This window comes from Tupaia chinensis, unplaced genomic scaffold (genome assembly GCF_000334495.1).
Source record: "Tupaia chinensis unplaced genomic scaffold, TupChi_1.0 Scaffold000101_1, whole genome shotgun sequence".
In the NCBI taxonomy this organism is placed as follows: domain Eukaryota; kingdom Metazoa; phylum Chordata; class Mammalia; order Scandentia; family Tupaiidae; genus Tupaia; species Tupaia belangeri.
Window position 1 is genome coordinate 165 of NW_006159565.1, and position 14,229 is coordinate 14,393.

The window sequence follows — 14,229 nt, forward strand, 5'->3', positions numbered from 1 at the left end:
GGCTAGAGGTGACATCATGCAGCCTACACCATTGCAATACAATTGTCAAGTTTTCTGGCAGTTTGGTAAAACTGGTTCAGTTCTCTTCCCTTTGCCAGGGATTTTCACGTTTGTGACAATTGGACTATGACGTTGTGGGGTTCCATTTCCTGGTTTGAATTCTTTGTTTTTTGGAGAGGTTTTCACTATAGGGCGCGTGCGTTCGCCGGACAGACAGAAAGAGACATAGAGACAGAAAGCGAGAAATCACCCCCCAGGGGGGATGGTCACGCTGCAATCCCTTCTCCTCCATTTTCCTCTCAGGATCTTGGGCACGCACGCACACGCGCCCGGTGTGAGTTTTAAGCCACCAGGTCCGGGACGCGAACCGTGGTTGACTACGTGGGAGTCCAGTGACATAGCCATTACTCTAATGACTGGTCCCCTCCTGGTTTGAATTCTCAGTGGCTTTATCCAGAATCTTACTGGTGACTGGTTACTGTAACACCAGCCCAACCTTTCTTGTCCCCATGTTGGGGCATTTCCAATTGTAAAGGTAATACTGCAGGTTGCCTTCCCCTATGCCAAACTTGAGCTTCTCCTGGAAGGTTTTGTTCTCCGTGAGATCCAGTGCATTGAACACATCAAACTCTTTCATTTTGGTGGGAACAAGGGCGTTACTCATGATGTCTAGAAGAGGAGTCTGGATGTGAACATTGTAGAAAGAATAAGCAGCTTTTAGACTCTTGTAGGTTGGATGGTTCATGAAGGTGGAGGGAAGCCTGTAAAAGCTCAGGAAGTCTGTCACTTCATGGTTTGCATTCTCCTCCATGCAAGTGTTGATGATATTCTCCCTGGGGGTAGAACCAGTGCTCTACCTCCTCCTGGCTCATGACCAGTGTGAAGTGAATCTGCTTCAAGTACCTGGTGTACTACTGGAATGTCCTTTTTTTCCATTGGTCACAACCCAGCTATCTTGGGAGCCTCTGACAGTTGGTAGAGCTTCATGGTACACTGCATGGTCATATTTCTGCTCAGGTGGGAGAACTTCACTTCAATAAGCTTCCATAGCTTTAGGGACTGATGCCAGTACCTACAGGTGCCAACAGGCTTTGGCAGGACCACCCTTGCAGTGTAAACAGTTTGTAAAATGCCCTCCAGGTGAATTTGTTGGGTTATATCACGTATCAAGACTGGAGCCACCCTTTTCGAGGGCAGTTTCTTGTGAACACACAGGAAGTTGATTTCTACCATCTTCTTCTCTGTGTCATAGATATGGACGTTTGTTGGGATGGCGCTAATGAACCCAACTAGTTTTCGACGTGAGACCACTCAAACCCTGCAGTGCCACTGGAAGAGCCAGTTGGGCAGCCAGAGAGCCCACAAAACGAATTTCAGGGAATAATCAAATCGCAACACGTTGTCATCCTCTCCCACATAGTTCTCATTCAGGACTGTGTACAGTTCTTTTAGCACACCCTGGTCCCCCGGGTTCAAGGCATCCCAGTTGAAGCCCTGGGGCAGGGTATAGGGCTCCTGGCAAATGTTGTCTTTGTCAGGCTCTACAGGACCGTGGGTGTTCACCACCTTATCCAGTTTAGGGACAGGCTGTGTATCTCAGAACTGGTAGCTTTGCTTGCTTCCATGGTTTTGGCAGGTCCCTGTCCCACTGAGAACAGTTCAATCGCCTTCTGTATTTCCTGGATCGTCTCTGCTGGCAAAGAGTTCATCTTCACAGGCTGATCATGTGTTGAATCCATCTCACTGCCTTTTTCTTCTTTTTTTGTTTTTTTTTTTTCTTTTTTTTTTCTTTTTTTTTTGCTTCAGTGTCATTGGCCGGACTCAAACCACCCCAATTGTAGCTCTCGTCCTTGTTCTCACAATCTTGAGTGCTCATGGCTGATTCCATTCCCTTCCATCATCAGCATGCCACCAGCAGCTTCACTGGTGTCTTTCTCTTGTCCACCATCTTGAGTTGCCCTCTTTCCTTTTTTTTTTTAATCTCATGGCCTTCAACATTTTATATCAGAAGACCCTTTCTTTAACCACTTTCCCACCACTTCTGTTAATTTGCTTACTTAGTGTTTGGATGTAAGTTCAAGAGGTCAGGGGTCACATCAGTTTTGTTTACTATTTGGCTAGCCCCAGCCAAGGCCCTTTCACAACAGGTGCTTACTATGCAATCTGTTGAGTGATGAATGAAGTTCTCAAGTTACCTAAGTTTCACTAACTGGCTAGTGTGCTTCTCATCAGATAGATATGAAGTATTTTAAAAGCAATTAGATGGGAACAGCATTATGTAAATATGTAGCTTTGGGATAGTATACTCAGATGCCAGTCTTATAATGTTAATGAGTGTGTATGTGGATGTATATGCATGCAGAGGATTGACCTAGTTCTACTTTCTTGCCCCACCTATGGTTAGAAAAATAATGAGAATTTGTTTTAGCTTCTTGGCCTGTCCTTTCCCTGCTTCAATGTCTTTCCTTTCATTTCTCATCATTTTTCCCCCTTCTTTAATCATGTTCTGTTGGCCTTTAATCTCATTAGAATCTATAATGCATTTTAACTATTTCTCATTGGTTTATTTTTGAGCTATTTATAAATATCAGTAAGTGGCTTTAAATGGCCGAACAAGGGACCAGCAGTTAGCGTAATGGCTATGTCGCTGAACTCCCATGTAGCCGACCACAGTTCGAGTCCTGGACCCATTGTCTTAAACTCACACCAGGTGTGTGTGCATATGTGCCAAAGATCCCGAGAAGAGAATGGAGGAGAAGGGATTGCGGCTTGGCCATCACCCCTGGGAGTGATTTCTTGCTTTCTATCTCTCTGTCTCTCTCTGTCTTTCTGGTGAGCACATGCACCCTATAGCAAAAACCTCTCCAAAAAAAAAAAAAGAAAGGAAAAAAGAAAAAAATAGCAGAAGATCTGCTTCCTGATGGATCTCTTTGTGACTGCCACATACTTACCACATTGGCTAGAATTCATCTTTGGTCTTGCAAAATAGATAGGGCCTATAATGTAAGTTTGCAGGTTTATTAGAGAAAGGAAAGTAATATGGTATTGTTTCATAATAAATATAGCTCTGCAAGTTTCAATCAGTCAGTTAATTTAACTAGTGGATCCAAGCTCATTGGCTGTGCCAGTAACATGCTGCTGCTCTGCAGGCTGAGGCCCTGGTTCATTCTTGGTCCACCTTAAAACCAGGCATGTAGTATGTGTATGTACTCCCAGCTATTAGGGAGACTGAGGCAGAAGGATTGCAATAGGATGGGATCCTGTCTTTAAAGAAAAACACAAGATAAAACTAGTGAATTTTCCAAGGTGATTAAGGTGTAATACTGAATGAGATACAGAGAATAAGCCATATGCACAACCTGCCAAAAAGAATTTCTCTAAAGTGTTCTAGATCTCTGCCTTGGAACAGATTAAATTTTCATTGGCAGTCCTCATTTTCTCTTCGTTGAATTATATGTTGGTACTATTCTTTATTGCAAAACTTGGACCTAAAGGATTTAAAATTCCTTATGGTGATTTTAGAGCATGATGGAAAGGAAAGAAAAATAATTTCCCTGAGTGAAAGAACTTAAATGTTACAATAACATTTTGATTTGAGGACTATGCTGTGATAAATAACCCTTACTATAGAATCTGGATGAAATTATCCCCGGGAAGAACTCTGTATATCCCTGAGGCATTAGGTGGCCGATTATGACTATGTATAATCTGTCCTAGCATATTATAATTTGTGAATGCATGTGTGAGCTGACCGTAAATACAACCATCCTTTACCTTTTTTTTTGACTATCCTTTTGAAGACTTCTTTTGGAGAGAATTTATCTAACACCTGCTTGAATCTTTCCTTTTTTGTCATCTTGGAAATCTCATTTGAGTAGGATTTTGATGATCAGGTTTAAACATAAATTTATACAAATAGAAAATTTATACAACACGAAGTTAATATTCTCAGATTTACTATATTGAAGGGAATGCCTTTCCCCCCATTTTTTCCTATATCTTTACAAGCTCCTTTAGGATGTTAAGATTTAAATATTTTTATATTGATTTTTTCCATGAACAAGAGAGACAGAGAAAAAGAGGAACTGAAATACTGCATCCCCAACAGGGATTGATGCTGCAATCCACTCTCAGCTTCAGTCAACTTTGGATCATGGGCACATGCATGCCAGTGTACCCAGGGAGGTCTCTGGATGCAAACCCAGAACCTTCCCATGTGGGTCATCCTTACAGAATATCATGTTTTACCATTATGCTATCATCTGGCTCTTCAGTTTTTAATCTTTTTTTTTTTTTTTTTTTTTGCCAGAGGTCATGTTGTTCTACAGGTAGAGGGGAAAAGTAGGAAGGAGAAAGCACATTCCGAAGGGTCATGGTCATGCTAAATCTTTTTTCCATCTGTCAAAATTTTGGTTATGCACACGTATGTGCCTGGCAATGTTTTTCAAGCCATCAGGGCTGAGACTCGAACTGCTCCATCTACCAAGTAGGTTCTGGCTCCCTTAACCATTAGACCATAGGGCCAGACCTTAAGTATAATTTATTTAGTTTTTTCTTTCAAACTTCTGAAGGGATATACAAATTTTAAATTCATTAATTTTTAGAAAATGGAAAAGTTGTATTTATTTTGTAAGTTAACACTGTAGTGTGGAATAGTATTGAAATATGTAATTAATTTAGAACAATATTTCTTGAGAATTATGTGAATATGCAACCAGTTTTCTTGAAAGACATTTCCATGTATCTAAAAGGTATTTTACAGATCATTTATAGTTTATACTTCCACAGTTTTCCATGCTTGTTTTCCTAGACTTCTAAGAAAAACTTGGATAATTTTAGGATAATATTTGTCATTTCAATATTTAGTTCCACATTTAAATTTTATTTATCAATTTAAATTGACTCTAGTTTGGGATAATTATAGATTTGCATGCAATTGTAAGAAATAATACTGAGGGGGTAGCAGGTGGCATGGTGGTTAAAGGTGCTAGACTCCCACATGGCCAACCACAGTTTGAGTCCAGGACCTGGCGATTTGATTTTTCTTTCTTAATCCTCCTCCCCCTTTCTCTGTCTCACTCTGGTGAGTGCATGTGCCCTATAGCAAATTAAAATAAATAAATAAAACTAAAATAATTCTTAAAAAAGAAACAATACTGAGAAAACTTCTTTCCCTTTTACCAAGCTTCCTTCAGTGGTAACATCATGATGATTATAGAATATCACATCCAGGATACTGATATTGATATAATCAAGATATAGAACATTTCTATCACAAGAATCCCAATTATTGCCCTTTTAAAGCACATTGATTTTTGCTATGTTACCTTCCTCACTGCTCCTGGCAACCAAAAATCTGTTCTTCATTTCTATAAATCTATAATTTTAAGAATTACATGCATATGGAACTATATACTGTGTAATCTTTTGGGATTGCCTGCTTTCATTTAGCCTAATTATCCAGCAATTCATCCAGATTGTTGTGTGCATCAGTACTTCATTGCTTTTTATTGTTGGATAATGTTCAGTGGAATCTATGTACCATAGTTTATTTAACCATTCACCCATTGTAGACATCTAGGTTGTCTGTATGCTTTGGCTATTACAAATAAAACTGCTATAAACTTTTTTTTTTTTTTTTTGCAAACACAAGTATTCATTTTTCTGTGACCTAGGAGTGCAATTGCTGGATTATATGTTTAAAGTTCAGTGCTTAAGAAACCTTTTCTGATATGGCTATTCAATTTTACTTGGTCTCCAGCAATATATGAGTAACCAGCTTTTCCATATTCTCATCAGCGTTTGTGTTGCCATTATTTTTATTTTAGCCATTGATAGATACCTTATTTTGAATTTTATTTGCCTTCTCTTAATATTGAACATTTTTTCCCACGTGCTTATTTGTCATTTGCATATTTTATTTGGTGAAATGCCTCTTTATGTCTTTGATCATTTTCTAGTGGATTGCTTTTCCCTGTTGAAATTTGCAAGTTTTTATCACTTTAAATGCTTATCCTATGTCAAACGTGGTACACAAATATTTTCTCTCATTCTCTAGACTGTTTATTCTCTTATCAGTATCTTTTGCAGAGAAAAAGTTTTACTTTTTTTTTTTTTTGAGAGGTTTTCGCTATAGCGTGCGTGCGCTCGCCAGACAGACAGAGAGACATAGAGACAGAAAGCGAGAAATCACCCCCCAGGGGGGATGGTCATGCCGCAATCCCTTCTCCTCCATTGTCCTCTCTGGATCTTGGGCACGCATGCACATGCACCTGGCGTGAGTTTTAAGGCACCGGGTCCGGGACGCGAACTGCGGTCCACTACGTGCGAGTCCAGGGACATAGCCATTATGCTAACTGCTGGTTCCAGTTTTTCATTTTCATATAGTTAAATTAATCAGTTTTCAGTGTTATGGATCATGCTTTTGGTGTCAGGTTTAAGAATGCATAGCCCTGGATCCTAAAGATTTTATCATACTTTCTTCCTTTTAAAAGTTGTATAGCTTTGGGTCAGCAAGTGGCATTGGTTTAAGGCACTGGATCCCACATGGCATAGTATGCATTTTGAATCCTGGAACCAGTGGCCTGAAAATCATAATGGATGTGTGTGTCTGTGCCCAAAATCCCGAGGGGAGATTGGAGGAAAAGGGATTGCAATGTGACCATCCCCCAGGAGGTGCTTCGTTACTTTCCCCCCTTTCCTCCCTCTCTCTCTTTCTCATAAGCATATGTGCCCTATACCCCCCACCCCCCAAAAAAATCAAAAACAAAAAACAATAAAAAAGTTGTCTAGCTTTATGTTATATATGAACTCAAAACAGGTCATGGACTTTAATTTTTGTATATAGTTGTTTTTGTTTTGCTTTAACCTTTAGATATATAATTGCTCCTGCATCATTTATTGAAAAGGCTGTTTTCCTCCATTAACTTGCTTTTGCACATTTGTCAAAAGTCTTATAGACATATTTGTTAGTATATTTGGGAGGTTTTATCTTTTTGTTCTATTGATTTATATATCTATCTGCCAACAAATATCACACAGTCTTGATCATTATAACTACATAATGTATTTTGAAATCAGGTAAACTAATAATTTCCTTTTCCTAATTGTGTGTGTATGTATATGTGTGTTTTAATTTGCCGGAGGTGTACATACCTGATAGAGACAGAGTGGTAGAAAAAGTACTCACAATGGGGTTTGGTCATGCCATAATCTCTTCTGTATTTCTCCAGCCTGTTAAGGTTTTGGGCATGCACACATGTACCTGGCATGTTTCTGAAGCCACCAGAATAGGAATTCAAACTGCTTGGTCAGCCTTGTGGGACCTGGCTCTTTCGATCACTAAGTCATGGAACCAACCCATCCAAATAGTTTTAGCTATCTTTTTTTTCCCTTTGCCTTTTAATATAAATTTTGGCATACTCCTTTCTATAGTTCTATAAAATATTGCTGGGATTTTTGGAAGAATTGACATCTTTATTGTGTTGAGTCTTTTTGTCTCTCTCCATTTATTTACATCTTTGATTTCTTTCATCAGAATTTTTTTAGTTTTCAGTATACAAGTCCTGTACATGTTTTGTTAGCTGTGCACTTAAATATACTTTAAAAATATTTATTTAATTTTATTTATTATTATTGTTATGACTTTTTTAAAATTCACCAGAGAGAAACAGAGAGAGAGAGGAGAAGTGAGAAAGCAAAGCACCAAGTCTGGGACTTGAACTGTGTGTGACCACATTGGAGTCCAGCCTTAACCACCACACCACCTGCTGAGCCCTACACTTAAGTATTTAATTTTCTTTTGAGCCATTGTAAGTAGTGTTACATTTTAAGTTTTGGTGTTCATCTGTTCATTGCTATCTTGTAGGAGTTTTGTATATTTATCTTGTATTCTGTGAACTTGCCAATAGGAAGCTGTAACTGCTGCATTGTAAGTCTAAATCCAGTACACATGAAGAAAACAAGAGGATAAACTGGAGAACTTGATATATGGTTAAATTGATTGTTGGAGAATGGTAGTAATTAAAATGCCTCTCAATTTTATTCATTTTCATTTTGGATAAGTCACTTCTCATCTTATGCCTAGAAGCCTTTTTTTCTTTCTTTCTTTTTTTTTTTTTAAAAAATTTTTTTTTTTTTTTTTTTTTTTGCTATAGGGCACTTGTACTCCCCAGACAGTGAGAAGGAAAGTGAGAAATCACCCCCCAGGGGGATGACCATTCCTCAATCCCTTCTTCATTCTCCTCCCAGAATCTTAGACTTGCATTCACATACTCCTGACTTGAGTTTCAAGCTGCCAGATCTAGACATGCAGTTTGCCATGTGGGAGTCCAGAGACTTAATCACTATACCACCTGCTATCCTCGCCATGATTTCTTTTAGGCAAAAATATTATGTCTTAGGAAAAGTCATGATGCATTTTGCTTGGACAGACATAGAAAAATATGTCATGACTTTTCTGATGACCCATTATTTAGGGACAAAAATCTGGGTACCATTGCAGCAGAAGACCATTGCTTCAGAGCTTTCTAAGTGGTTATAGCTAGGAAATGAAAGTAATTCTGATTTGATATAGATATTTTCAAGTCAAATTTACTATCCGAGGGGTTTTTTACTTCACATACACACACCCACACCCACACTCCCCCCCCCACACACACATACATATACATGCAGTCATGTGTTGCTTAACAAGGATACATTCTGAGAAAATGTTAGGTGATTTTGTCATTATGCAGACATTGGAGTATACTTATACAAACCTGGGTGGTATATCCTATCGTACACCTACACTACATGGTTTTAATCCCTTATAAACATGTGACCAATGCTGCGTATGTACCATCACTGACCAAAATGGTGTGTGGCACATGACTGTGTGTGTGTGTGTGTGTGTGTGTATGTATATATCTATACATACACATATAACCTTTCTGATGTGGCTCAACACACATACACACATATACACACAGAAACAAACAGTTTTGGTTCAAAAGTAAAAATTAAAGTAATAATTAGAGAAATGTCATTTCTATTTTAATTCCTTTATTCCTTCCCAGTATACCCTTCCCTTGCCTTTTGTAACCATTTTTATTAATTTCTGTGGTAAAAATAAGTCTGTGTTGTTTTTTTTTCTCATACACTGAAATTTTCTCTATTCTCTGTTCTCCACTATGCTATTTTTATTTCACAGTACATCCTGAAGATTACTTTGTAATAATACATAGCAATCTTTTTCACTCCTCCTTACAGCTATGTAAGTATGGGGTAATTTTGCATGTGTAATTTTATTAGATATTGCAAAATTCCCCTTTATGAGAATTTTATTATATACTTTCATCAACAGTGTTTGTAATTTTTCATTTCTACTCAGTCTTGTCAGGAGAGTGAATATTTGCCACATATGTGAGAAGTGCTTAGTTTATTCAGTTTATATTTCTCAGTTTATATTTATTTTTTCAGTTTATATATCTCTTATGAGGATAGTTGAACAGCTTTTGGAATATTTAAGGGCATTTGCCTTTCTTTTCTGTCAGTTGTTGGTTCTTGTCTTTTGCCTTCTTATCCTCAATTTTTTTAGTACTTATTGTCAGTCTCTAAAGACAAAAGTAGTTTATCTCTTTGGGAAAGAAATTGTGAATATTATTTCCCAGTTTGTTATTTGTCTTTTGACTTTGATTATTACTCTCCCTCCCTTTCTTGGTCAGACACACATTTTTAAGAATGTATCTTTTCACTGTATTTTTTATGGTAGTGATTTCATGTGATCTGGCTCTTTAGGTAGATGTTTCATATAGATGGTAATGAGAAGTTAGGAATTGCTTTTCATATCTATATTTTCTAATTGCTCACCTTTGGGCTATATTTTAAACCAATTGTCAAAAACAGTGCAATTATTCCCAGTCCAATTGTATTTTGGTTTCTTCTTTTTTTTTTTTCTTTTTTTTTTTGGAGACGTTTTGCTATAGGACGCGTGGGCTCGCCAGACAGACAGAGAGAGACAGAGAGACAGAAAGCGAGAAATCACCCCCCAGGGGGGATGGCCACGCTGCAACACCTTCTCCTCCATTCTCCTCTCGGGATCTTGGGAATGCACGCACACGTGCCTGGAGTGAGTTTAAACCACTGGGTCTGGAACACAAACAGCGGTCGACTACATGGGAGTCCAGCGACATAGCCATTACACTAACTGCTGGTCCCTTGGTTTCTTTTCTCATCATATGAGGGAACTTAAGAAAGTTTGTGAAACAATTGAATTAAAGTATGAGTTTATTTCGGTGCAAAAAATTTTGAAATCTGTGCATAATAGTCTTAATAAGCATTTTCTATGCACTTTTTCACCCCCACCCCCCGTACTAAACACAGAATGCAGTTATTGCCACTTCGTTTATTCTGTACTTATTTGTAAAGTGAACATCAGGTAATGTTAATAGTTTTTTATAGAACTGAATTCCTGCCCTTATTTGCTATGTATTTCTAATTGATTTCCATAGTTTGTGTTCCTTGGACTTCTTGTCTGGGCCAGGGGTTTGCAACCTTTTTCAATGAAGGGCCTGAATTTTAGCTTTTCAGGTTATATGGTTTCTGTCATAATTAAATTGTTCGTTGTAGCATAAGAGCAATTACAGACAATATTAATGAATGGGCATGGCTATTTGAATAAAAATTTATTTGCAAAATGAGGTAAGGTATGGAGGGAGAGGGGCAGATTTGGCCTATGGGCTATAGTCTGATGCTGGGTCTACATCATTATAAATAAACTCTCTCTTTAACCTATTTATACTGCCACTTTGTTGCTGTCATTTTGAGTAAGTTGATTTATAGTTGCCTTAACTATAAAATCAGATACTAGTGTCATGTATCTTCAGGGAATTCAGTGTATTGTTTGGGTGATGATGAAAGTCAACTTTTAAATTAATCAATAAATCTTGCTAGAAGGCGCATACGCTCACCAGACAGAGAGAGGGAGGAGAAAACACTCCCCATGAGGAATGGTCAGGCTGCAATTTCTTCTCCTACTTTTCTTCCTACTTTTGGGTTTGTATACATATGCACAGCATGTTTCTCAAGCTGCAGGTCAGGAACTTGAACTACGTTCAGCCATGTGGGATCTGGCTACCTTAACCATTAGGCCACAGAGTCAGCCCTACTTTATTTTTTGGTATAAACTATTATAACAAAATTGCAGCACAAGATAAACATTATAGGAACATGTTTTTCTTAGAAAATTAGAATGACTAGAACTTCCTTAAGTTTCTATTTATTGGATATTGATGTTGCTGACAATATCCTTTAAGGATGAACATTCATAAAAACTGTTAAATAGTAGTGCTATCACTTTATTGGATATTATTGTAGAAGTAATAAATTTAAAAGAAAATGATCTGCAATAGGAAGGGATCTTGTCACCCCATCCCACCCTCCGAAGGATTTTTACCATAGGGTATGTGTTTTTGCCAGAGAGGCAGAGAGAGAGAGAGAGAGAAAATAAGAAATCACCTCCCAAAGGAAATAGCCATGCCACAATCCCTTCTCCTCTGTTCTCCTCTTGGAATTTTTAACATGCACATACACGTGCCTGGCATGAGTTTCAAGCCGCCAGGTCCAGGGCTTGAACTGTGATCGACCATGTGGGAGTCCAGTGACGTAACCTTTATGCCATCTACTGGTCTCTGTCACATTTTTTTTTTTTTAACAAGTACATTATTGCCCTCCAACTAAAATGAACCTATGGCATTTGTGAATAAAATGGCATCTGTGAATAAAAACATCTAAACTAGGTAAAATATGTAAGATTGTGTTAAATATTTAGTCAGTTATATAAGGCATCATCATCTCTAGGTGTTACAAAGAAAATAAAGTGTTCCTAGTCTCCTTTCCTAAAAGAACCAGCTATGTACCTGCTATTGACCTCAAAGATACTTACCTTTCTGTTAGGCTATTGTTGAGGCAAATATTTAGAAATTACCTATTGCCCAGCTCACTTTTGTAGGACAGTTATTCACTTCCAAATTTTGTTAGTGGTATTACCAATACATTATCTCTTTCTATTGTATTTCCACCGACTTTCCATGGTTTTGAAGTGGAGTGGTTACTATGAGGTTGGAGGAATTGAGGGAAAATGTTCATTTGGGAATTACAGTCAGTATGTTAGGATCTCTCTAGGATTTTGAGAGCATATTATGTAGGTGTGTGCCATGTGGACCTTTGTATTTCTACTACTAAAAGTGAGAGGTGTCTTGATAGAACCAGATGCCGCCTTTGTCTTCCCACTCTATTCCAAATCTTCTCGACTCTTGAGAACTGAATGAGATAATTAATGTACAACACTTAAAATAGTGCTTGACACTTAGTAAAAACTGAATAAAGGTTATCACATATAAAATTTTATTGCCTTTCTTGGTCAGACACACATTTTTAAGAATGTATCTTTTCACTGTATTTTTTATGGTAGTGATTTCATGTGATCTGGCTCTTTAGGGAGATGTTTCATATAGATGGTAATGAGGAGTTAGGGATTGCTTTTCATATCTATATTTTCTAATTGCTCACCTTTGGGCTATATTTTAAACCAATTGTCAAAAACAGTGCAATTATTCCCAGTCCAATTGTATTTTGGTTTCTTCTTTTTTTTTTTTCTTTTTTTTTTTGGAGACGTTTTGCTATAGGACGCGTGGGCTCGCCAGACAGACAGAGAGAGACAGAGAGACAGAAAGCGAGAAATCACCCCCCAGGGGGGATGGCCACGCTGCAACACCTTCTCCTCCATTCTCCTCTCGGGATCTTGGGAATGCACGCACACGTGCCTGGAGTGAGTTTAAACCACTGGGTCTGGAACACAAACAGCGGTCGACTACATGGGAGTCCAGCGACATAGCCATTACACTAACTGCTGGTCCCTTGGTTTCTTTTCTCATCATATGAGGGAACTTAAGAAAGTTTGTGAAACAATTGAATTAAAGTATGAGTTTATTTCGGTGCAAAAAATTTTGAAATCTGTGCATAATAGTCTTAATAAGCATTTTCTATGCACTTTTTCACCCCCACCCCCCGTACTAAACACAGAATGCAGTTATTGCCACTTCGTTTATTCTGTACTTATTTGTAAAGTGAACATCAGGTAATGTTAATATTTTTTTATAGAACTGAATTCCTGCCCTTATTTGCTATGTATTTCTAATTGATTTCCATAGTTTGTGTTCCTTGGACTTCTTGTCTGGGCCAGGGGTTTGCAGCCTTTTTCAATGAAGGGCCTGAATTTTAGCTTTTCAGGTTATATGGTTTCTGTCATAATTAAATTGTTCGTTGTAGCATAAGAGCAATTACAGACAATATTAATGAATGGGCATGGCTATTTGAATAAAAATTTATTTGCAAAATGAGGTAAGGTATGGAGGGAGAGGGGCAGATTTGGCCTATGGGCTATAGTCTGATGCTGGGTCTACATCATTATAAATAAACTCTCTCTTTAACCTATTTATACTGCCACTTTGTTGCTGTCATTTTGAGTAAGTTGATTTATAGTTGCCTTAACTATAAAATCAGATACTAGTGTCATGTATCTTCAGGGAATTCAGTGTATTGTTTGGGTGATGATGAAAGTCAACTTTTAAATTAATCAATAAATCTTGCTAGAAGGCGCATACGCTCACCAGACAGAGAGAGGGAGGAGAAAACACTCCCCATGAGGAATGGTCAGGCTGCAATTTCTTCTCCTACTTTTCTTCCTACTTTTGGGTTTGTATACACATGCACAGCATGTTTCTCAAGCTGCAGGTCAGGAACTTGAACTACGTTCAGCCATGTGGGATCTGGCTACCTTAACCATTAGGCCACAGAGTCAGCCCTACTTTATTTTTTGGTATAAACTATTATAACAAAATTGCAGCACAAGATAAACATTATAGGAACATGTTTTTCTTAGAAAATTAGAATGACTAGAACTTCCTTAAGTTTCTATTTATTGGATATTGATGTTGCTGACAATATCCTTTAAGGATGAACATTCATAAAAACTGTTAAATAGTAGTGCTATCACTTTATTGGATATTATTGTAGAAGTAATAAATTTAAAAGAAAATGATCTGCAATAGGAAGGGATCTTGTCACCCCATCCCACCCTCCGAAGGATTTTTACCATAGGGTATGTGTTTTTGCCAGAGAGGCAGAGAGAGAGAGAGAGAGAAAATAAGAAATCACCTCCCAAAGGAAATAGCCATGCCACAATCC

General features: G+C 37.9%; 1 pseudogene; it reads right to left on the bottom strand.

Moving 5' to 3' along the window:
- Positions 1 to 475: 475 nt before the first annotated feature.
- Positions 476 to 2,032, bottom strand: LOC102468960 (glycylpeptide N-tetradecanoyltransferase 1 pseudogene; annotated as a pseudogene).
- Positions 2,033 to 14,229: the final 12,197 nt, after the last annotated feature.